This window comes from Balaenoptera musculus, chromosome 5, assembly GCF_009873245.2.
Source record: "Balaenoptera musculus isolate JJ_BM4_2016_0621 chromosome 5, mBalMus1.pri.v3, whole genome shotgun sequence".
NCBI classification, from domain to species: domain Eukaryota; kingdom Metazoa; phylum Chordata; class Mammalia; order Artiodactyla; family Balaenopteridae; genus Balaenoptera; species Balaenoptera musculus.
Window position 1 is genome coordinate 42,405,523 of NC_045789.1, and position 25,421 is coordinate 42,430,943.

At 44.4% G+C, this 25,421-nt stretch overlaps 1 protein-coding gene and 1 non-coding gene across 2 annotated transcripts in view; one reads left to right on the plus strand and one right to left on the minus strand.

The window, feature by feature from the left end:
* SCD5 (stearoyl-CoA desaturase 5) overlaps positions 1 to 25,421 on the plus strand; it is a 146,895-nt gene that overhangs the window by 58,923 nt on the left and 62,551 nt on the right. The gene's annotated exons all lie outside the window — the stretch shown is intronic.
* TRNAG-UCC lies at positions 24,196 to 24,268 on the minus strand. Its single transcript has one exon. It is a non-coding gene; the product is annotated as a tRNA-Gly (tRNA).

Genomic DNA, 25,421 nt, shown 5'->3' on the forward strand with positions numbered 1-25,421 from the left:
AATCACCACTGGAGGTCTAGTTATCCATCACCTCACATAGTTACAATTTTGTTTTCTTGTGATGAGAGCTTCTAAGATCTACTCTCTCAGCAACTTTCAAATATACAATGTTACTAACTGTAACTACTCTTACTCTCAAATACTTAAGTTTTGTTTCAATTTGTTTAATTTAATCTTATCTCGTCCATGACCTTGCTTTGCTCCCCAGCCCTCCTACTCCATTATGTCCTTGATAACATCTTGACTGGTTCCTTCTTCTCTTTTCAGAGTCTGACCCAGTCAGACCCAGTCTGACTGTGTAGAATGCGTGGAGACCACAGTATGTAAATGCTGCCTTAGCAGAAAGGCATACTATAAATCAGAAAGGCAAGCATGAAAATACCTCCCCTGATTTTTTTCCAGTAGCACGTGATGCAACATTGAATAATTGCTGGGTATATTTGACAAGTCAGGAATACGGTTCATTAGGGAACTGGGGGACTCAAAAAGCAGGCTGCCTTCAGGAACATTTATGAGGGGATTACCATGTGCAGTCACCAGTAAATAGGGAGCCAGGAATCTGAGCTGAATTGATGATCTTCCGCCTGAGTGGGACTTGTGTCCACTGAGCAAAACTTTCTTGAGTCAAAGTGACTTAGGGGAGAAATTGTTTGTGATAAAAAGAACGGATGAAAAAAAGGAACATCCAGAATCTCTAGGGAATGGAACCAAATCCTTAAGAGCAATATTATCTCTACTACATTCATCATCAAAACAAAACAAAACAAAACAAAAAACCAGAACATGTCGTTCACACAAGAAAACAAACCCTTGGAAAAGGATTCAGCCTCACTAGTAATCGTGGAAACTTAAAGCACAAAATCATGCAATGCCAGCGAAACTGGTAAAAGTACTTTATGATTACAAAATCAAAATCTGGCAGGCTTTTGAGAAAGCTGTATTGTCTACTGACATAAATTAGTACAATATTTCTGGAAAGCGACATGGCAAAGTGTAGTGAGCCATGCGGACTGTCACATCCTTTGGCCCGATAAACATGTGTTTGAGACCATATCCTGGAGAAATAACTCAAAAAAAGAAAAATAAGGGGAAAAAAACAGAAGAGAAACCCCCAAACACCTAAAAGTCATAAAGTAAAAAACTATGGTATAAAAATGAAATATAATATTACTATTAAGAATGATAAATTTGTATATTCTGAAAACAAAGAGAAAAGTTGATATAAAATAATGCTAAGTGAAAAATAGTTTGAGCTCAAATTTTATGAACATTGACTATAGGTATATTAAAAAAATGCCCAAGCAACAATAAAGCTAAGAAGAGATGATTCAGTTTTGTTACATGGCAGGGTGAGAAGTGAATTTGAGTCTTCTGTTGCTTTGATGTTTGTGTTTAATCCCTCATTACAAAATTGGCTAAAACCCAGTTTTATAGGCTGCACTGTATGTTGATATTTATCGAGGACAGAAAAGAGGTAAATCCTTCCATCTCCATCTTGTGGTTTCTGACAGCTGCACAGATTGTAAACATGAGCTGGAATCACACAGAAACGGCATCCTTGGGGCTGCACAAATTCCCTGCTGATTATACAGAGAGAGAACGTGTGATTACCAAGAGCCTTGAATGGCTGTAGGAGAAAATCATATCGGGTTAACTATCCGGTTGGCTCATCTGATGCCAGAGCTTTACCTCCCTCGGATCTGGTGCTTGCATTACTTGGGGTTTTTCTGAAGTGAGGGAGGCAAAGTGTTGGCTCCTTTCTCCCCTTGTAAGAATTTCCCCCTTCATTAAGCCAATACCACATTTCCCCATCATAGGCCTCCTTTTCCTTCTGGTCTGATCCTTCTTGCCTCACAAGCTCGGCATCCTCTGATGGTTATTTTTCCTCCTATCCACCTCTAACAGCAACAATAATCCTAATAAAATATAGTCACACATTTCCTCGAAGTAGCTAGATGTTCTTAATTAAGGGTTGAGACACAGACGTCATTTTATTTAATAGCGGCTGCTTTTCTTTTCGTCCTTACGTGTAAGCAGGCACTAAATTTCGTCGGTTTCTCCCATATTTGCTTCTTTGCAGCAGCAGAGATACCTGAATCTCTGTACTTTGACACAGAATTCTGCTTACATCAGGCAGTTCTCAAAGTCAGAGGGTGGCGGGCCTGTTCAACCCCATCTGCTTTCACAGGAAGATTAAATATGTGCGTGAGACCCAGAATGGAGAAATTCACGTTTCCATCTGCACGTGCACAAGATGCTTCATGAGCGTGTGCTTCCCAAGCAGACGAGAGAACAGACAGAGACCTTCATGACTTTTTACCTGAGAAGTTGTTACAGAGTTCTCAGGCTGTTGTTTCCAGATTCTTTCTTCCCTCTCTTCCCTTTCTCATATTTTTCTTCCTTTTTATTTCCTCCACAAATGAGAGGCCTTTGGGATAATAAGGTAACACTTATTAAGCATGTGCTCTGCATCAGGCATGCTTACATATATTAACCTATTTCATCTTCACAACCACCCTATGAGGTAGTTGGGGACAGTTATTATCACCATTTTATTTATTTATTTATTTATATTTTAATTGACATACAGTTAATTTACAATGTTGTGTTACTTTCTGGTGTACAGCAAAGTGATTCATATATATATACATATTCTTTTTAAATTGTTTTCCATTATAGATTTACAAGATATTGAATACAGTTCCCTGTGCTATACGGTAGGACCTTGCTGTCTATTTTACATATAGTAGTGTGTATCTGCTAACACCAGACTCCTTACTCCAGATCCCCACCCCCTCCCCCCTCCCCTTTGGTAACCCTGTTTGTTTTCTATGCCTGTGAGCCTGCTTCTGTTTTGTAAATAAGTTCATTTGCATCATATTTTAGATTCCACATGTAAGTGATAGCATATGATATTTGTCTTTCTCTGACTGACTTCACTTAATATGATAACCTTCGGGTCAATTCATGCTGCTGCAAATTTCATTCGTTTTTATGGCTGAGTAGTATTCTGTTGTGTATCGATACCACATCTTCTTTTTCCATTCCTCTGTCTATGGACACTTAGGTTGCTCCATGTCTTGGCTGTTGTAAACAGTGCTGCTATGAACATTGGGATGCATACATGTTTTCCAATTAAAGTTTTCTCAGGGTATATGCCCAGGAGTGGGATTGCTGGGTCATATGGTAGCTCTATTTTTGGTTTTTTAAGGAACCTCCATACTGTTTTCCATAGTGGCTACACCAATTTACATTCCTACCAAGAGCATTTCTCCACACCCCCTCCAGCATTTGTTATTTGTAGACTTTTTAATGATGGCCATTCTGACTGGTGTGAGGTGATACCTCGTTGCAGGTTTGATTTGCCTTTCTCTAATAATTAGCGATTTTGAGCATCTTTTCATGTGCCTATTGGCCATCTGTGTGTCTTCTTTGGAGAAATGTTTACTTAGGCATTCTGCCCATTTTTTGATTCGGTTGTTTGTTGTATGAGCTGTTTGTATACTTTGGAAATTAAGCCCTTGTCGGTTGCATTGTTTGCAGATATTTTCTCCCAGTCCGTAGCTTGTCTTTTCATTTTGTTTATGGCTTCCTTCGCTGTGCAAAAGTTTGTAAGTTTGACAAAGGTCCCATTTGTTTATCTTTGCATTTACTTCTATTGCCTTGGGAGACTGACCTAAGAAAACATTGCTACGATTTATGTCAGACAATGTTTTGCCTATGCTCTCTTCTAGGAGTTTTATGGTGTCATGTCTTATATTTAAGTCTTTAAGCCATTTTGAGTTTATTTTTGTGTATGGTGTAAGGGTGTGATCTAACTTAATTGCTTTACATGTAGCTGTCCAGCTTTCCCAACACCACTTGCTGAAGAGACTGTCTTTTCTCCATTGCATATTCTTGCTTCCTTTGTCGAAGATTAATTGACCATAGATGTGTGGGTTTATTTCTGGGCTCTCTTTTCTGTTCCATTGATCCATATGTCTGTACCAATATGATGTTGTTTTGATTATTATAGCTTTGTAGTATTGTCTGAAGTCTGGGAAGGTTATGCTTCCAGGTTTGTTCTTTTTCCTCCAGATTGCTTTGACAATTCTGGGTCTTTTATGGTTCCATATACATTTAGGATTATTTGTTCTAGTTCTGTGAAAAGTGTTGTAATTTGATAGGGACTGCATTAAATCCCCTATCCCCATTTTATGGCTGAGGAAACAGTCACCAAAAACCTAAGTAACTTGTCTGAGTTCATGACATGGTAGAAGCAAGCTTCAGACCCAAGCAGTTGGCCCAAAGTGCAGGCTCGGGACCACTGAACTTCACTGCCTCGTGACAGTGAACCAGGCCTAGCTTACCCATGCTCTGGGAAGAGAAGACCAAAGTCAGAAAGAGTGAGGTAAAGGGGTGTGTGTATATGTGTGTGTGTGTGTGTGTGTGTGTGTGTGTGTGTTAGACAGACGTGTTGTTTTCTCATTTACTCTGTGATTACACCGAGTTGCTTAACCTCTCCATTTCTTAGTTACCTCATTTGTAAAATTGCAGGATTTATTAATAGTACTTAACCCCTCAGAGGGTCGTTGTGATAACTGAATGTGTCATAAAGTTCTTAGAATCAGGGCCAGTGCAGAGTGACTGTGATTAATCAGTGTTAGCCATTATCATCCCGTCATCATTCATGCCAGTGTTTGGGGGCCACTGTTCCACCTCTTTCTCCTAGACTGATGGTGATGCAAATAACATTTCTAACAAATTCCGGTGCCACTGCTGCTTCTAGAACCACACTTTGAGAACCGCTGAGGAAGAGGATCCAGAGCTCTCCTATCAAAGCCGTGCGAGTTCTATTTCTTTCCGTGAGCTCTGTTGGAATATTTTCATTTTCTAGAGTGAGGGGACCCAGGGACTGTGCCCCAACCTGCGGGGCTGTCAAAAACCAGTGAAAAATGCCATCTCAGAACCTAGCCAGCGCCTGAATTTCAGCAGGATCTGACAAGTGGTGAAGTTTCAGAAACAGGGAGACTCAAGCCAGTGAGAAGACTGGGGGTAGCAAATATTGAACACAAAATAGGCAGAGAAACACATCTGGATGTGTGGCTCCATGTTTAAAGACAGCAGATGATTTTGGAAGTAATGGGAGAGGAGAGAAAAGAATCTTCCTCCCCTGAAAAAAATGGCCTTTGAGCAAAGATGGAGGTGATAAAGGAAAGTGAGGAGAGGAGGGGAGGGACCCTAATGACAACATTCATGGTTGGAATTGTGGGGCTTGTAAGAGGCAAAAGCTGGAGGCACCTGGGTCTGGCCCAGGCAGATGACGACTTGCCTTTTCCAACGTACAAGGTGAGATTATGTAAATGAGAAAAAAGTGGGAACTGCAGTCATTTTTCTGCCTCTGGGGAGGAAAGGGAGTGAGGAGTAAGTCAGCCTGTTTGGGGTCCTGACAGTTCTGTGGCTGCCAGTTTCAGTGGTCTGGATTCTCTCTAGCTCACTCTCTGTCTTAGCAGGTAGAGTGTGATGGGGCTCCTCGCCCAGGGCTCCAAACCCTAGAATCCACGCTCGTCAGAACTGCACCACATCCCAGCACCTGGAGAGGCTCTGTGAGGCATGCAGATAAGCTCTGAAAATAAGGTTCCACTTCCAGTCTGCAAGTGCAGAGCTGGGATGTGACTCTAAGTCCCCAGCTCTTGGCCCCTAGGTGTCTATACTGTAGTTGCTACGGTGGTGATGGTAGCTGTTTCCAGGGCTCTCACAGCCCCAAGCCCTGTCCTGGAGTGGCTCATAGCAAAGGCTGTGAGGAAGCTACTCTGCGTTGTGGGGAGGGAGAAGGAGGGAGCTGGTGGCCCGCTCTGCCCTCACCCACCGTGCAAGCTCCTCAGAGCTGGCCTAGCCAGGCTGGGCACGTGCCAGGCCTCGGCCCAGCAGCGGCATGCTGCACCTTGGATTCCTGACGAAGACAAAATAATTGCTGCTTCCAGCTACATCCAGCTGACTACCAGGAGTAAGCACGGGGAAGGACTCTGCTGGTACCCTCCACACCCCGCGTCCCCGGCTTTCTGCTGTCAAGAATGGCAGACTTGGCTGGTCCTCTGCATATCAGTCATCAAGTTGAGAATGAAAATGAAATGAAAGGAGTAGAAAAGCACTAAAACATCTAAATGTCCAGCAACAGATGAATGGATAAAGGAGATGTGTTGTATATATATACATACATACATACATACATACATACATACATACATACACACAATGGAATATTACTCAGCCATAAAAAAAGAATAAAATAATGCCATTTGCAGCAACATGGATGGACCTAGAGATTATCATACTAAGTGAAATAAGCCAGACAGGGAAGGACAAATATCATATGATATCGCTTATATGTGGAATCTAAAAGAAAAAAAAAATGACACAGATGAACTTATTTCCAAAACAGAAAGAGACTCACAGACACAGAAAACCAACTTACGCTTACCAAAGGGGAAAGGGGGGTCAGGGGAGGGATAAATTAGGAGGCTGGGATTAATATACACACATATATACACTACTATGTATGAAATAGGTAACCAACAAGGACCTACTGTATAGCACAGGGAACTATATTCAATATTATATAATAACCTATAAGGGAAACCTCTCTATCTATCTATCTATATATATCTGAATCACTGCGCTGTATACCTGAAACTTACATGATATTGTAAATCAACTATACTTCAATAAAAAGTTTTTTTTTAAAAAAGAAAAGCACTAAAACACCCTGGTGGGGTGGAGCAGGCCGGTTTGGTCTTTGATGGGTCTCGTGGTGGGAGTTGGGGTTTGGGGGAGTGAGGAGATGGGAGGGGGGCTTCTGTATAGACAGAAAGGTTGACTTGCTTGGAGGCTGTCAGCTCTTGCCTGGAACCTTCCCTAGAAGAAGCAATTTTTCAAGAGCGTATGCTCTTCGTGTTCAAGAAGATGCTGGTATGTTTAAAATGCTTTCTCCTAAACATATCCCTTCCACCCCTCCCCCCCCCCCACTGCCATGAACTCCAAGAAAGTTTCCTACTCCACTGACAAACTCTTCTTTATTCAGACTTGTGGGGTTCAGAGCTGTGTGCTGGTGCTCTTGGTGGTGGGGTGAAAGCCAGAGCTGATGGCTGCTGTCAGGGAGCTTACAGATGAGCCTATCAGGCGAGGCATAAATACAAGAAAAGGTAACTGACCTTCTGCAGGACCCTCAGTAATCCCAACCTGGTGTTCAACAGCCATCTGCCCGATCTCTACCTCTGGCCCAGGCTCCCTGCTCCCCCGATGGCCCCCGTGGCTCTGTCACCACCTGCGGTACAGCTTCTCTTCTCTACTGGGAAATGCTGCTTTCCACTTCCAGCCCAATCGCATCCCTCTGCCTTCCGAACAAGAACCAACTTGCCTCCACAGACTTGGCAATCTACCCCAAGCCTTTGGGATGGAAACCTCTTGGTAACTTGGATTCTTTAATTTCAGGGTTACCGTTTCAGCTTTTGAAGACTCAAAGATGGTTCCCTCACGTATGAGGTAGACGGGTGAGGTATAGGTGAAAAAACTGTGGCCTTGGCCACACAGAATTTCTGGCGCTTCTCGAAGCACTGCCATGCCTTTCTCCCCGCCTCTGCCTGGGAAGTCCCCATTCCTTCTCAAGAACCCAGGTCAGAAGCCACATCCTCTTTGCAGCTCTCCAACTTCTCCGGACAGATGCAGCCCCAACTGCTGTAGCTCTTCGTCTCCCTCTTGCTTTGCTAGCTTCCTCTTGGGCCCTGAGGTCTCACCCTCAGAGACGAAACCTCCCTCAGTATTTCCTCCTGGGGCTGCAGCTTCCAGCGCTGGTGCACTAGTTAGGTCCTCTTTGAGATCCTCATATTTGTGTTGTGCTGGGAATAACTGGCTTGATTTTGGTTTAAAAGATGATTTCTTGGCTTGCGATGTAACCTTTGCAAGTGACCTTCCTGGACAATGAGGACGGAACGGTCTGGAATCTGGAAGTCGGAGCATCTGCTCTCCTACTGGTCGAAGATGTGTCTTAAACATGAAACCTGCTGTAAATGGGAATAATAAACAGTGGTTCTCAACCTTGCCTACACTTTGGAATCACCTGCAGAGCTTTAAAAATACCAGTGCCGGGGGGCTTTCCTGGTGGCGTAGTGGTTGAGAATCTGCCTGCCAATGCAGGGGACACGGGTTCGAGCCCTGGTCTGGGAAGATCCCACATGCCGCGGAGCAGCTGGGCCCGTGAGCCGCATATACTGAGCCTGCGCGTCTGGAGCCTGTGCTCCGCAACAAGAGAGGCCGCGATAGTGAGAGGCCCGCGCACCTCGATGAAGAGTGGCCCCTGCTCGCCGCAACTGGAGAAAGCCCTCGCACAGAAATGAAGACCCAACACAGCCAAAAATGAATAAATTAATTAATTAATAAAAAAAAAAAGATACCAGTGCCGGGCCCCACCCCCAGAGGTCTGATTTAATTGGTCTGCGTGCATCTGTGGCTCCAGAGACTTCTGAAAGCACCCTGGGTGACCCTGGTGTGCTGCCCAGGTTGGGACCAGCTGTGCGGACAGCCACCTGATGACTCTCTTCAGGAAGGAGGAGACAGACCCTTAACTGGTAACTCGGGGGACACGCAATGCCAGGGAAGAATTGTGAGAACTAAAATATGTTAAAGGAAAAAAAAAAAAAGGACAGGTAGACAAAAGCAGGACCTACACAGGTAAATTCAGAATGATGATTCTTAAATGGCTTAAGCTACTGGACTAGCGCCAGGTGGGAAGAAGATGCAGAGGAGATAAGAGAGTCTTGCTCATGGAAAAGCTCAAGGCCAAAGAGGAGAAGCTGAGAGCAGCTGAACTTCCCCAGACCCAGGGAAATGCCACTCGGTGAGGGATTTACCTATGAAGTCAGAACAGTTTTGACTGGCTGTTGGGGGGGGTCTAAGGGACAGACAGGAAAGACCATTAGTTCTCAAAAACACAAAAAGGGAACCAAAGTCTAGAGCAGCCCGTGTCCGTGGGAGATGAAAGAACATTCACAGAGGCTGGGGGTGCGTGTGAGCCATGACTCCTGATGTGGGGAGGCCGGGCGTGAGGCCTGGACCCTCAAAGAGGGTGAGGATGAGTGCCTGTCTGATCACTTGGCTGCTGGGCCAGGGTGCACGCTGCAAGGGCACTACTCACTGTGCTCCGGGAGACTGGCATCCCTTCATGGACTGTTCCAGAGACAATGCAGGCGGTACCCTCTGCAGGTGGGCAGCACTGTGGCATGCCCACTGCATGTGGTTGTTGCACCAAAATCCCCTCGTCCTAGAGTCAAGTTTGGGGTTTCCCTTGAATCCAAGGATGAGGAGACATGAGATGAGAATCTGATTGGTCTTGCTGGTGGGGAAAGCTCTCTGCCCTTGGCTGGGAACCCAGGAGCCTCAGACATGAGATAGGGTGGCCCCTTGTATAACACACCCCTCATTTATCCTGTGATGACTGTAACGAAAAATAGATCCCACTCCATTAGAGATGGGTCCGCCTCCACCCCATAGGACAAGCCTGGGCAGCAGTGAGGGGTGCCCTTGAGAACTTTGGAAGTGCGGAGGAAAAAGAAAAGCTGTCTTGTTTTCCTTGACCAATCAAGATTGATTCGTGGCAGCTCCTAGGGAAAGGGACCGGATGAGGAGGGGTATAGATGTGACAGGAATGTGCCACGAAGCATGGGCTTCACCCAGCCTAGTATATTTCAAACTGCACATTGTAACCTAGGAGTGGGTGTGAAACACTTTAGTTTGCATTGTGACTATTATTTTAAAAATAATCAAATAAACAGACAATATCAGTGCACTGCATATAGTAAGGATTAAGGATTGTTTAATGAAAATTTTATTCAGTTATACTCGTGTGTGTGTTCAACATTGCAGTGTGTAATATATTTCACTGCAAGTCTCCATTAAATAAATAAATAAATACAGCTGCCTCCGTAACAAGCAGAATAAAAATAACCAGTTTTTTCCATCTCAGCGTGTGGGTAATTCAACTCTGCCTGGTTGGGAAAGTTCTATTAGCCTTGCTGTGAAAATTCAGGGTTATTTTTTTAGTGGCCTGTGCCTCTAAGAGCCTTTGGGAAGGATGCTGTCCCCACTCCACTGGTACAGGCCCTTGAGGGCCTCAGAAGCTCGTCAACCTTCCAGGTGGCTTTTCCTCGCTTCTTTTCTGTGACTCATCTTGTCACTTTCATGCTACTTAGGTTTGGGCCAAAATCAAATGCTTCTTTTTTAGGGCTTTATCTTCACAAGGCATCATGTCTTAGAATTTTCATGGATGAGCTAAAGCTGTCACAATAACAAATGGGAAAAAAACACAAATACCAGTGCCACCCAAAGCTGTCATTTTTGTTTGCTTGACGAGACTAAAAGGTGCCATTGAGGTACTGTGAGTAGTTGATGGTGAAATGAAAAGAAAACTCAGGTTTGGGTTTTACCCTCGGAAAGTTAGTGTTGGCTGATGGGCAGTGACAGCTCTCTTGAGGTTTGAATTGAATTCGCATTCAAGGTTTTATTCGAAACACGAAAAGGCCTTTGTCCTTCAGTTCCTTCAACACCGAGAATAGCCTAACATCATCTACATTGCATGTGAAGTGGAAAGATTTATTTCTTTCTAAAGCTCAGGGAAGTTATTTTTCTAAAGCAATAAAACATTCCAAGGTCTTGATATAGATCACAGGGGAACTTTGGCCTCCTTCTTGTGGAACTATTCTGACTTGGTTTTTCTTTTTTTGTTAAAATAGGCCTTCAAGAAACCCCTGTTGAATTCTTCCTGATTATTATCCTAAATACGAAGTGCACCATCTAAAATGTAAACAAAATGTGTCCCCAGTTTTCTCTGCATGGGAGAGGTTACCTTTATTGTGCTCATTAGAAGAAAATGCCATGTATAGTTTCTCTCAGAGGCAGTACAGCCCAGTACCGCCTGGAGCAGCGGTGCCCAACATTTTTGGTACCAGGGGCCGGTTTCATGGAAGACAATTTTGCCATGGACTGGGGGTGGAGAATGGTTTCGGGATGATTCAAGTGCATTACATTTATTGTGTACTTTATTTCTGTTATTATTACATTGTAATATATATTGAAATAATTACACAACTCACCATAAGGCTGACAGGGGCGGAGCTCAGGCGGCAATGTGAGCAACAGGGAGCAGCTGTAAATACAGATGAAGCTTTGCTCGCCCGCCCGCCGCTCACCTCCTGCTGTGCGGTCCGGTTCCTAACAGGCCACGGACCAGTACCGATCCGTGGCCCAGGGGTTGGGGACCTCTGAGCTGGAGGACCTCTCAGCAGTTCTGAGGATATTTATCACCTATCTACTTTGGGTCAGGCACTGGACTTTCCTCATCTTTAATCCTAAAAGCAAGCCTTCCAGATTTGTTTTATTCTCCCCACTTAACAGATGTGGAAACTGAGACTCAGAAAGGACCAGAGAAGACAGAAACATAGCCACATGTATATCTTTTTACAGTATTTCTTTTTTAATCTGACTTTGTCTTTCCAACTTATTTTAGGGCCTACTTAATTGTGGGCAGGAAGAAGTATGCATATATTTAATCCCTTGAGTATCATAAAGCCAGCACAAAACAAGGTTTAACCCATATTCTCACGTGCTGGTCCTCTGTGTTCCACTGGTTGGTGTTTTTAATGTGTGAAGCAAAAGAAGAAAGGTGAAATTTAGTATCTGTGTATTGACTCTCAGTGACATTTGTTCCCTGCAGACTTTTAATCTGAACATTTTCGAACACAGAGAATTCTAAAGAATAATACAGTAAACACCAGCACATCTACTACCAGATTCAACAATTATTAACATTTTGCCACATTTGCTTTATCTACAATTTTTTCTCAGTCATTTAAAAGTAAGTTGCAGATGTTATGGCCCTTTATTCCTAAATAATTCCACATGTATCCTCTGAAAATAAGGAGATTATCATAACTTAGTAACAATCTCTCTAGTTTATATTCAAATTTCTCCAGTTGTTCTCAAAACATCTTTTATAATTGATTTTTTTGAACCCAGATTCTATCAAGCTTATTGCATTGCATTTGACTGTTATTTGTTCTCTGTCTTTAGAACAGACTCTCACCTTTGACACTGACTTTTCGAAGAGACCAGGCCAGTTTTCTGTAGAACGTCCCACATTTTGAATTGTCTGAATGTTTGATTTTCTCCCTTATTTTCTGTATACTGGGAGCTGGTATAAAAGCATGTTTGGATTAAAGTTGAGCATTTTGGGCAACAATTCCTCAAGGGTGATGTGATGTGCTTCATATTTATCACATCAAAGGGCACTCAATGTCAAGTTCTTCCACTATTCCTGATGCTAAATTTCATCTCTTGGTTAAGTGCCAGATTCCTCCTTTGTAAAATTTTATTTTCCCCTTTACAATTAGTAAGCAGTCTGGGGGATGATGCTTTGACATCTTGGGGATATCCTGCTTCCCAACAATCCTTTGACCTAATGAGTTTAGTATCTGTATTAGTTTGCTAGGGCTGCCGTAACAAAGTACCACAGACTGGGTGGCTTAAGCAACAGAAATTTATTGTCTCACAGTTCTGGAGGCTAGAAGGCTGGAATCAAGAGGTTGGCAGGGTTGGTTCCTCCTGAGGGTTCTGAGGGAAGGATCTGTTCCAGGCTTCTCTCCTTGGCTTGCAGGTGGTTGTCTCCCAGTTTCCCTTTACATCGCCTTCCCTCTTTGTGTGCCTGTGTGTCTAAATTTCCTCTTCTTCTAAGGACCCAGTCATATTGGTTCAGGGCCCACTCTGTCCTACAGAGTCCATCTGTAAAGACCCTATCTCCATAAAAGGTCACATTCTGGGGGCACTTGGGGGTTAGGACTTCAACACATGAATTTCGGGGGGACACAGTTCAACCCATAACAGCACCCACTGATGGTCTTGCCAGAATCCATTATTCATTTATTGGGGTTTTAGGTTGGGTTCTTTGGGAAACAGATTCTGAGAGGCAGATTCATGTACTAGTTTATCAGCAACTGTGCTTGGTAACATCTGGGAGAAAAGGAGAGAAGCTACGCTGCAACGCTGGGGCCTCAGCCTGTGCTTCAGGCAGCTCCAGAACTAGATGGTCCTTCAGAGATGTTGCAAATGGTGGCAAAGGGCCAGGCCTTTGTACCCCTTTCTCAGCTAAGCATTGGTTGCAGGCTGCCCCCGGGGGGTGGGGGCGTTGTTATAACCGTGGGCTGGGCAGCTTCGTTCCTTGGGAGAAGGAAGACTCAGCTGAGAGCTGTTAGGTACCAGCAGTTCCAGTAGTTGGAGAAATGAGTGCCTGGGTCCTAGAGGGAGGGTTGGGGGTGTTGTTCCCACCACATAGCACACGGGGTAACCGGGGGTTGCAGAAGGCTGGTTTCCTCCCCACATCTACATTTGTTAGCTGGAACTCTTTCGAAAAGAAGCGCTTTCCCTCACCAACTGGGAATGAATTTTAGTTCTTTCTAAAAAGACAGGGTTGGGCTTCCCTGGTGGCGCAGTGGTTGAGAATCTGCCTGCCAATGCAGGGCACACGGGTTCGAGCCCTGGTCTGAGAAGATCCCACATGCCGCAGAACAACTGGGCCCTTGAGCCACAACTGCTGAGCCTGCGCGTCTGGAGCTTGTGCTCCGCAACAAGAGAGGCCACGACGGTGAGAGGCCCGCGCACCGCGATGAAGAGTGGCCCCCGCTTGCCGCAACTAGAGAAAGCCCTCGCACAGTAAACGAAGACCCAGCACAGCCATAAATTAAATAATTAATTAATTAATTAATTTAAAAAAAAAAAAAAAGACAGGGTAAATGCTTAAACCTTTCCCTTTTAATCACCAGTTTTCCAAGTCAGGAGTTGGTATAACTCAGCTATACTTAGCGAGTTATGATTTTTGCCATTGTGGGCCCCTTCCGCCATCAAAAAAATTAGAAATTATATCTTACACCTGTGTTGGTGCAAAGACAAATGTTACCTAGGCTGGATTCATTATTATATATTTACTATTATATTTGTTTTCCTTCCAAAGAAAATGTATTGTGGGCTTATCAGTGCTGTGTCTTCAGTGCCTAATGGACAAAGCCCTGGTTCTGCTCCAGCTCAGGGGCTGGGCGGGTGATAAACAAAGAGGGTTGATCCTAGTGCGTACCTGGGTACCGGGTGAGTGGGGCGAGGTCGCAAGGGAAGGGCATTTAGCTCCGGTAAAACGTTACCACACAGGAAAATGAGGTGACCTGGTGTTGCCAGGTCTTTCCATCTTTCAGGAGAAGCTAGAAATAGAGATTTTAAATCTTGGAATCCTCTATTTTTAACTGTTGGATCAGTTTTTCAAAATATCTGTGGGGTGGTGGCCTGAGGGCTGCCAGTTTGGCTGCGAGGCTCTTGGGGGAGGGATGTTGACCGTTTCCATACTGGGTACCTTGCAGACAGCAGGGCACACGGAAGATGCTGCTACATGCTTATCGAGGAAGGAAGGAAGGAAGGAATGGTGACAGTTTGCTAAGGCAGCTCATAAAATTAGGTTGGATTTTTTGCTTCAAAACCTGTGAGGATCAGAAAATCAGGCCCTGGATTTTGCTGCAAAGAAAAAAAAAAATCTGCCTTGGGCTATTCACAGCAACTTACAGAGACTTGGCAGGAATAAAAACGTGTGACGGAGGCCCTTGAAACCGGAGTTCATGAACTAGGTCAGGCTGCCCCGATGATGTGGTCCCCAGTCAGAGAATCGAAGGGGATTTCTTGGTGTCTTGATAGAATGCTGTCTTATTAAAATTTTAACTCTTTTCTTCTATTTAAGGCAGAAACATTAGTGTGGTAAAAACAACGTTGGAAGAACTGTATTTTGTCAATTTTCCCTTTGGGGGCACCTCACTGCCAAACATGTTTCGTCTCTGTCCTTGGCCTGCTCTGCTCCATGGGGGACGTTTGTTCCGAGCCCAGTGTGTTCACATGGAGCCCCGGGGAGGACCCTTCTCTGGTCAGAAGAGAGGGGGAGGAGGGGGAGGAAGGGGAGGAGATCCTTGAGGAGGAACGAAGACAGAGAAAGCTGTGCCTCCCGGGACGTTTCCCCTCCACTTCACTTTAATTCCCAGCCCTTTAAAGGGCTCAGACATCAAAGCAATATTGGTGCCTTGGGCTTCTCCTGTCAAACTTTCCTCCAAGACACCCCTCCAGGGCTCAGCGCTCAGCCCTCTGAAGGCCTGGGTGACACATCTTCATGCTTCACTGCTGCTAACAGGCCTGCTGACTCCTGCCTAAACCTCTGGGCCGGGCTTTAACCATTGGCTGTCCTAATTCTATTAGGGAAATGGCTTGTTAGAAGAGAGAGAGAATGGTGACTCATAAGTACCCAGATCATTCAGATGATAAGGGCAGAAATCCTTCTTTTTTCCGCTTCCCCCAAAATGACCAGTTTGGATGCTGTTTCTAAATTTTAGTCTTCCCTCAGGGAGACTGTCATTTTTGATATTGCAGTTTCCCATTTATGGTCAGAGACATTAATGAGCATACACAATGTGAAGCATATCTATAACAATATGAAGTATATGAATTTCTCTCTCTGTCTGTCTCTCTCTCTCTCACACACACACACACACACACTTACTGCCCAAGAGAAAAATCACAACTGAATAATTAATGAAAGAGGAAATTCAGTGTGCCCATAGTGCAGTGCATTTTTTCTCTTTGCATTCAATTATCTCTAATTCTGATTTTGATAGTTGTGTCTTGATCTTGATTGTGAGAGAGAGAGACAGAGAGGATGATGGGAGTTATCCTGTATCATGAACCGTGCTCCCTCTTCCCAAATTCACCTCCAAGAACCAGGGAGGGCTGAAGATCAGGGTAAGGAAAAGAGTTGCTCTTGAGACCTGGGGCATCCTTTCCTCTGAAGACCCTGCTTCCTGGTCTCCCAGCCTCAGTCTGAAAATCTTTGCCTAGTGATAAGAATAATGGTGTTCTCAGTAATGTTTATTAAGATATTACTATTTGCTAAAACCTTATATATATTTTTTCATTCGTCTCACGATAACCTTTTGAGATAGTCTTTTGTTTGTGTGTGTGTTTCATAGATAAGAAAACTAAGACTAAGAAAGAGTAAGATGGTATTCCCCCCCCCACCAGCTAGGAGAAGATAGGCAGGCAATTCACCTGCGAATTCACTGATTTACCTGTGCGCCTCCTCACTCCTCTGTGTAAGAAGCCAGCGCTCTCCTTGTGGTGTTCCAGCGAGCTCTGATTCCCACGCCTAAAAAATGATCACACCCCCCAACCCCCCAGAAGCTTTGTGTCATTTGAGGGAGGGAAAGAGGTTCTGAACAAGGAAGTAAGAAGGCATTGAGGGAGCCGGAAGCCACACTGGAAAGATCCCAGTCTGAACTAGTTTATGCTCTGGAGTAGTTCTCTCTCAGGGGCTTGCTTTGGTGTAGTACTGAAGAAATATTGATAGATCATAAAATAATAAAATAACTTGGATTTTTGTTTGTTTGTTGCATTTTTAGTAAAATGTTAAATGATCGACAGCTCCAAATGTAGCTCTTCTCATACGTGTGGCCACTTTCATTAGATGCCAGATATTTTTAGAAGTGGGCTGGAAGCAGAACAGTGTTAGTCTTTGACATTTTCTTGAGAACAAAAAGAAAAAACTCTTCCGCTTCCTTCCCCTAACCGTTCAGTTTGGTCAGCTTGTTTTACGTACTTTCCTTCAGGAGGAAGGCTGTCAACACCATTCTGTAATGACTAAGAGCTCTTAAGGTTCTGTTTAACAAATTCTTATTCCTATCCAGGGACCTTTTTTTCTTTAATCAGACCTCTTCTCTCACCGCGGTGTGAAGGTGCTGCAATGCACAGATGGTCTTCAGCCATAGTTCTTTTATTTATTTATTTATTTATATTTTTTAACGCCTTTATTGGAGTATAATTGCTTTACAATGGTGTTAGTTTCTGCTGTATAACAAAGTGAATCAGCTATACATACACATATATCCCCTCCCTCTTGCGTCTCCCTCCCACCCTCCCTATCCCACCCCTCTAGGTGGTCACAAAGCACCGAGCTGATCTTCCTGTGCTATGCGGCTGCTTCCCACTAGCTATCTATTTTACATTTGGTAGTATATGTAAATTCATGTGACTCTCTCACTTCGTCCCAGCTTACCCTTCCCCCTCCCCGTGTCCTCAAGTCCATTCTCTACATCTGCGTCTTTATTCCTGTCCTGCCCCTATGTTCTTCAGAACCATTTTTTTTCCTTTAGATTCCATATATATGTGTTAGCATATGGTATTTGTTTTTCTCTTACTGACTTACTTCACTCACTCTGTATGACAGTCTCTAGGTCAATCCACCTCACTACAAATAACTCAATTTTGTTTCTTTTTATGGCTGAGTAATATTCCATTGTATATATGTGCCACATCTTCTTTATCCATTCAGTCTGTCAATGGACATTTAGGTTGCTTCCAAGTCCTGGCTATTGTAAATAGAGCTGCAATGAACATTAGCCATAGTTCTTTTAGCAGCTCAGTTCCTGTGTTTTTATATTACGGAATTGTTTTTGTGATGTTTTGAAGGCAGACCTTTTCTCATCTTCTAAATTTAAAAATCTACCTGAAATAAACTTTTTCACTCTGTGCCTGAGAAAAGAAAGAAAGCAGGAAGGGAACGTAGGAAGAGCAAGCATAGGCTGTGGGTAGGGAGATGAGACTTCCATCCTGGACTTCTGTCACTAAAAATCCTTTTGCTTGCATCACAAGCCAAGAGGAGAAGCTAGGTTTCCTTGGTCCTAAATGCGTCTCTGCAGGAATTAGCCAGTGTCTTGCAACTCAAAGTGTGGTCCCTGGGATAGCAGCAGTGGCATTACCTGGGAGCTTGTAGGACATGTAGAGTCTCTGGCCCTACCCAGACCTACTGGATTAGTATCGGCAACTTAATAAAATCCCTAAGTGATTTATAGGCACATTAGTTTGAGAAGCACTGTCCTTGTCTATCACTCCCATACTTGGCTGTATAACTGAATCACCTGGGGTTACAAACCCCTGCCTCATCAGTATAAGGTTCTAGAAGATGTGTATAGATTTTAAAGCTCCTCAAGTAATTCTGATGCTGCTAGCCCAGCCCCAGAAGGAGCCCGTTGGTCCAGCCTATAGAGACCAGCCTCCTAGGGCCCAGAGCAGCATGAGAAAGGAGAGTGTGTGTCTGCAGGGGCTCATGGAGACTATCTGGCACAAGTGATCATTTCAGCCCACTAGAATCCATCTTCCACGACACTTTCTGTCCTTCTAAATTTGATCATGTAACATTCTTTAGTGGTACCCTCTTGTCCTCAAGATCAAATATCTCTTTTCAGCATCACATATGTGCCTTTCTGGTCAGGCCTCTGCCTGGTTTTTGCATTTCATTTCACCCCACACCCCCTCCCAGGAGTCAGACCCAACCTCTTGGCAGTGCTCCTCCCAGGAACCTTCACACCTCCAAGCCTTTGCTCACACTGTCACCTCTACCTGGAATGCCAGTCCCTCCTTCAGGGACTCCTGTAGCACCTCTGCCTCTCCTTCATTGTGTTCATCACCCACATAATGATTTGCTTAATATCCATCTAGAGACTGCCCACAAGGAAAGGGACCACATCTGTCTTGTCTGGACCTGGATAGGAGCAGTTTTGATTGGGGTGGGGATGAAAGAAGAAGGACAAAATCCTAATTGAATGGGCTTAAGAGAAAATGGGAAGTGAAGAACTGTAATCCACGATTAAGAGACAATCCATTCAATGAATTATGTGTAAAGGGGAGCAGAGAAATGGAATAGGATCTAGACGGGGAAAGGGTGTCAAGAGAGTTTTTTTTTTTTTAGGGAAGGATTTTTTTTATTTATTTATTTTTATTTTATTTTTGGCTGTGTTGGGTCTTCGTTTCATGCGAGGGCTTTCTCTAGTTGCGGCAAGCGGGGGCCACTCTTCATCGCGGTGCGCGGGCCTCTCACTATCGCGGCCTCTCTTGTTGCGGAGCACAGGCTCCAGACGTGCAGGCTCAGTAATTGTGGCTCACGGGCCTAGTTGCTCCGCGGCATGTGGGATCGTCCCAGACCAGGGCTCGAACCCGTGTCCCCTGCATTGGCAGGCAGATTCTCAACCACTGCGCCAGCAGGGAAGCCCCAAGAGAGTTTTTTTAATTTTGTGTTTTGAAATGAGAAAAATAACAGCGTGGCTATAGGCCACGGGAATAATATGGAGGGAGGATATTGAGGATGCAGAGACAGGGGAAATGGCAGAGCAATCGAGTAGGATGGAGGGGATGCGATGCACAAGGAAGGGCCAGCCTTAAAGGGCACGTGGACTGGCCATCTGTAGGAATGGAGAAATGGCAGGGTGCACAGGCTTGGATGCTGGAGGGTGGGTAGAGGTGGTAGGGCCTGAGGAGGTTCTGCTATTCTCAAACAGAAGCAAAGTTATCAGATGGGGAGGGGGAGGGAGATTTTGGGAGGTGAGATGATTGGAGCAGGTATGAAATAAACATCTAGGAGAGAGGGAGAACATATGGACCAGGGGAAAGTAATATGATTTATGGGTAATACTAAAGCCCAGTTGAGGTTAAAGATTCATGAATTTTAAAGTGAAACCAATCAGCATGGTTGCATATTTTTCTCTAGCTAAGTTGGTTGCACAGGTACCAGCTGAGAATACGTGGAAGGACAGACATGATCCCTGCCCTCCTGGAGATTATGATTTAGATGGGAAGATGGCATTAGATGAACAATTCCTTATTTCATTACAAAGTGATGATTGCCATGTTGGAAAACACAGAGGGCCAGAGAGCATCTAACAGGGATTCCTGGTCTAGCCTGAGTGCCTGAAGTGAGACCTGTGGGTACAGAATGAGGTCCTGGAAAAGACCCGAATTCTTCCCTGCTTTTTTGTTTGAATTATAGATACTGCGGTGCAACAGCAGAGTGGTAACATGCTATGCTATCATTTTGTCGTTATTAGTGATCTGCTGTGACTTTCATTCTAATTGTCATATAGGCTGTAAATCAACCCGGAAAAGAGGATTTGCCCAGGATTTCAGAACAGTCTAAGTGGACCTGACCGAAGGCAGGAAGGATACTTGAGGAAAACAGGCAGTACCTGTAAAATACATGAAATATATCTTCGCTCTCCTGTTCCGTTCCCTTTCTGTTGAATCTTCCTAGAAGATGCGGGCACTTCCGGAGCGGAGCACCTATCTTCCTGCAGCCCATGTGCAGCACAGGAGAAGGGGGCAGAGTGGAAGGGGGTGGGGATTGCAAAGAGGGGCTGTTGGTTATTGCTACCTATGATAGAATTACTAAGACAACATTGTAAATCAACTCTACTTCAATTTAAAAAAAAAGATAGAATTTAGAAGGTTTTAACAGTAAAAAGAAACCTTTTGCTTCTAAGCCCACAGTTTTCAAGACTTTGAAAATGTTCTGATTTCGAGTGAAGTGTTGAAATAGCACCTAGGAGGAAATGGCCTCGGAATCTCGAACTTTGTAAACCCAAACCTTTAACGGGAAGACATAGGGTCTAACTGCAATCCTTTGTAACACCATCTCGTGAGAGGGCCTTGCCCTGTTGCTGCAGTCCCTTGTCAGTCCTTCTTTCTCACATCCGGTGGGTCAGCTAAACACTCAGACCCTCGACCAACAGCATCAGCAAACCTGCAAACTTGTTGGAGACAAAACTCGTGGGTCTCTCCCCAGACCTACTGAATCTCCGGGAGCAGGGCCCAGCGTCTGCATTTTAACAAGGTCCCCTGGCACTTTAAAGTTCAGGAATCAATGACTTAAAATATTATTGCTCTTTCGTCCGAGTTCTTTGTTTTCAGCTTGTTTATGATATGATATGCTATGCTTTGCTAAGCTATGATATATGATATGATATATGAGATGTGAGTTACTCCTACAGCTCCCCCATGAAACCAGAGAGGTGTGAGGAAGCAAGGCCAGTGAAGTCACACCAGATTTCAAGAAGAACGTTGCCAAGAAATCGGAGCAGGATCCTCTACGTCGGCACCATTGACTTGTTGGTAGTGGTACCTTTCGTTGTAGGCAGCATCTGGGCATTGCAGGGCTCTCAGCAGCACCCCTGGCCTCCACCCACTAGATGCCAGTAGCACCCTTCATGTTTTGGATTGTGACAGCTAATAATGTCTCGGAGACTTTGCTAAATGTCCCAGGAAGGGGAGCAGGCAAAATTGTCCACCCCCTTGAGAACCTCTGGCTTAGAGTAATGAAAAGTGTGGGAGTCTTCACGGGGGGTTAGCTGGGAAAGGGATAGTTTACCCTTGGGCATAACCAGGCATAACCAAGGGCAAGAACATATGCTAGTACTGCTTGTCAGGCCTGGCTAACATTTTATGTGCGTTACTTCTTTCGATCCTTACAACAAGCCCATAGGGCAGGTACTATTTTCCCCACTTTATGGATGAGAAAACCAACGTTTAGAGATTAAGTCACACTGATAAGTGGTATACCAGGGATTCAACCCCAGGTTCATCTTAACCATTATGACATATGGCCCATCATTTACTTATATGTATCTCTGTATCTCTATGTGTATCTGTCTATCCATCTATGCCTCTGTCTGTCTGTCTCCATTTATCTACCAAATCTCAGAAGGACTGGAGAAGAGAAACAGTCATTTGTTGGCCAGAACCCAAGTGTGACTTTCAAAACACTGAAGCTGGCCGGAAAGGCAGATATCTAAGTGCGTTGTCTTCTCCCACACAGGCCCCACCCCACCCCCCATGTGGCCCTGTCCCCAGGAGCCTTGACCCTCTGCGTCCTTCCTCCGCCTCGCCTCTTCCCTTCCCTCGGTGGAAGACAGGTCCGCGCATGCTTTGTGCTTCGTGTCCTCCGGTCGGAGCCCCCCTGCACACCTGCCCGCCAGCGGGGGCTTGGATATCAAAGACTCCTCTGTGGAGGGCCTGGCGAGCAGCTCTCACCATCAAAGGGAGCCGCCAGGAGAAGAGTGCAAATGGCCCAAGTTCACACAAAAGGGCAAGCGGGTCTCTCCTGATCTGGAGTTGCTTAGCATTTACGAAGCCCCGTGGGGGTCAGCTCTGGGAGTGCTGGAGGGAGCACAATACACTCTGGATCTGGGCTTCTCCATCTGTAAATTCAGGGGATGGGACCAGATGGTCTCTAAGGGAGGAGGTACCTTATAGGGCAGCGGTTTCTCAGGGCCGGTAGTGCATCAGAATCACCTGTGGAGAGAGGTGCCCGCTCTGCCGGCCCGCATCTCTGATTCACTGGGCCCCATGGGCCTCGCGTCTGTTAAAGCTGCCAGATGACTGCAATGCGCAGCCAGGACTGAGGACCACGGCACCAGGGGAGAGGGCTTGGGGCTGCCCTGAGCTGGCCTTTGGGCCCCGGCTCTGTCCTTGTGAGATCCCGAGGCATTTACTTAATGGCTCTGGGCTTCAGTTTTGCCCATCTGTAAAATGGGGATTAGGATATCTACCTCATAGGAATAAAACAATAAAATTAGATATATTGGTAAAGTGACGGTCCGTGGCAGGCATGCAGTGAGAGTAGGCTCCCTTCTCCAGCCTCCCTTCTGACACTGTTATGCAGTGTGGTGCATTTTTCTTTTTTTAATTGGACTTTTACTGTGCACTGGTTTAAGAAATCATGGGGACCAACTTCTTTTTGCACTCTGTTCCCAAATACCGATCTTTTCATTTTATCACTCCCGTAATAGGGATTGCAATGATCTTATGTGTGCAAAGTATTTGAAGGTGAATGAAAGGAGGTTATTTTAAGAAGTATTATACACACTACTATATATAAAATAGAGAAACAGCAAAGACCTACTGTATAGCACAGCGAACTATATTCAGTAGCTTGTAATAATCTATAATGAATAAGAATCTGAAAAAGAATATGTATATATAGTCATATATATATATATGAATCACTTTGCTGTACACCAGAAAGTAACACAACATTGTAAATTAACTATATGTCAATTAAAATATAAATAAATAAATAAAATGGTGATAATAACTGTCCCCATCTACCTCATAGGGTGGTTGTGAAGATTAAATAGGTTAATATATGTAAGCATGCCTGATGCAGAGCACATGCTTAATAAGTGTTACCTTATTATCTCAAAGGCCTCTAATTTGTGGAGGGGAAAAAAAGGAAGAAAAATATGAGAAAGGGAAGAGAGGGAAGAAAGAATGTGGAAACAACACACCTATTTAAAGTGTGCAATTCATTGGCTTTTAGTATATTCACAGGAGTGTGCAACTATCACCAAAATCAATTCCTGAACATTTTTATCACTCTTTACCCCCAAACCCTGCACCTGTTAGCAGTCACTCCCCACTTCTCCTCCTTGTCCCCAGCCCCATGCAATGTGAATCTACTTTCTGTTCCTGTAGATGGCAAACTGTTCTTAAACTGGGATTTAAACAGTGCCTTCCTTCCTTCGAGGGAAGTTTCCTACTTAAGTCTTACATTAGTTACTTACAGCTGCAGAACAAATTACCCCGATATTTAGCAGTTTAAAACAACATGCATTCACTTTCTCATAGTTTTTGTGGAGCAGGGGTCCAGGTAAAGCTAGGCTGGGTCTTCTGCTTCAGGATCTCTCATAAGGCAGCAATTTGTTGGCCAGAGCTGTGGTCTTAACTGAAGGTTCAGCTGGGGAAGGAACTACTCCCAAGCTCACTTACACCATTGCTGGCAGGACTCAGTTTCTTGAGGACTGTTGAACTGAGAGCCTCATTTCCTCACTGGATGGTGGCTGTAGGAAACCCTGAGTTCCTTGCCACCTGGGCCTTCCCGACACGGCAGCTTACTTCACCAAGCCCAAGGGAAGAGAGAATCTGCTAGCAAAACAGAAATCATATCTTTTGTAACCTAATCATGGAACGGATATTCCCTCAATGTTACTATGTTCTTTTGGTTAGAAGCAAGTTACTCAAGGGTAGGAGGCTACGCAAGGCTGTGAATGCCAGGAGGTGGGGAGTGCTGGGGCCATCTTGGAGGCTGTGAACAAAAGCCCTATCCTGCAACCTTCCCATGAATTCTGTAGGCTACTCAATATCTTTTTTATATATATATATATATATTTGTTTATTTATTTATGTATTTGGCTGCTCTGGGTCTTAGTTGCAGCCCATGGGATCTTCGTTGAGGCATGCAAACTCTTAGTTGCAGCATGTGGGATCTAGTTCCCTGACCAGGGATCAAACCTGGGCCCCCTGCATTGGAAGTGCAGAGTCTTAGCCACTGGACCACCAGGGAGGTCCCTACTCAATATCTTTTTAATACATTTCTTTTTGGCTTCAGATAACCAGAATTGGTGACACTTATTTGCATACAGACCAACATGTTTGTCGCTTACTGTTCTGTAATTTTGTGATTCTGGTTTCTATTACTTTAGCACCTTTCTCTATGAGGTGTAAGTCACTTGGTAAAGTTATTGGCACTGCTTATTAATCTTTTTTTTTTCTGAAATCATCACTTCTGTTTCTGAGCACTTTAATACCTCAGAGCCAGCTAGCCAGCATTCATCAGAACTTGTTTGGATATTAATTTCCACAAACATCATAGAAGACAGGTTAAGAACCTCTCAAACTAGCCCTGTCAAAATAGGAAAACTGAGTCCTCTTAATGGAACAGCCCATAAAGCCTCACATCCAGCCCAGGGTTTTTGCAGTTTATCCTCATTTGGACTATGACCAAAAGGTTGCTTTCTTTCCTAGAGATTCTGCAGAATTTTAGTGTCAGAAATCCAGTGCAAACTGGCTTAAGCAAGAAAAGGGAATTTGTTGGCTTACATTACTAGGAGAAATACTGGGGAGGCCCACAGGATCAAAAGAAGAACTATAGAACTCCAGGGCCTGCAACCAGTGATTCAATGCAGGCAGTTATCCTTCTAGCTCTTGTGGAGCTAGCTCTGTCCATCATCTTCATGACTCACTTTCTGGGCCTCATTCTTTACTATTACAATCATGCATTGGTTTGTGACCTTTAGTCTTTAAGCCAGAAGAGAGAAAAGTTGGGTCAGGTGTTTATTCCCAGGACAAGGAAGATGGGGTGTAATGCTAGGCCAGCCCTGGGTCACACAGCCACATTCCTGTTGCCAAAAGAAGGACCATGAAAAACCAATAGCCACTATTGCCCAGTACAGGCTCTGACTCGAGCCCATTGTCAGTGGCCCAGACATGCACAGACCAACCATGTAAATGACCCCTGAAATACTGGAGATCCTAAAAAGGACAAGACAATGCCATAGTCCGTGGTAAGGCCCTGTCTGGGAATCATGATTGGAGGGATTCCATTTGGCCAATATATTTCATGGAGTCTGGGAATTCATCTTATTATACCCAAGGTCCAGTGTCTTAGTCCACTGTCAAGAAAAGGGTCACACTGAATTTATCCATTATAGATTTCA